This window comes from Crocuta crocuta, unplaced genomic scaffold, assembly GCF_008692635.1.
Source record: "Crocuta crocuta isolate KB4526 unplaced genomic scaffold, BGI_CrCroc_1.0 scaffold7, whole genome shotgun sequence".
NCBI lineage: Eukaryota > Metazoa > Chordata > Mammalia > Carnivora > Hyaenidae > Crocuta > Crocuta crocuta.
The window spans coordinates 10,142,748-10,143,160 of NW_027531904.1; positions in this window are offsets into that span (position 1 = coordinate 10,142,748).

Sequence of the window (413 nt, forward strand, 5' to 3'; positions counted from 1 at the left end):
AAATTAACATCGGGGGAGGGGGGGAAGGGGGGAATCACTCTATAGTGTAAATTAAAAAATAAAACACACACTCACAGTAGCTTTTCCCCCCATCTGCAAATCACATGGCAAAGTCATACTCTTTCCACACCAAGTATACGCCTAATCCAACACGACTGCTTAAAAAAATAACAGCATACAAAAAAAAAGATAGCTACATCCATGTCTAAGGAGTGAAACTGAGGTAACCTTTCTTTTAATTAGGAAAACAAAACAAAACAAAAAACAAAACGGAACCAAAAAAAAAGACCAAAGAAAGAAAAGAAACGAACCCATGACCTCCTTCCTGCCCGACTGGTAAGAAAATCTAGTGGAGGAGCTGCGGACAGGGGCCCGGGCGGGGGCGGGGGCGGCCGCGCCACCTGCGGGCCCCC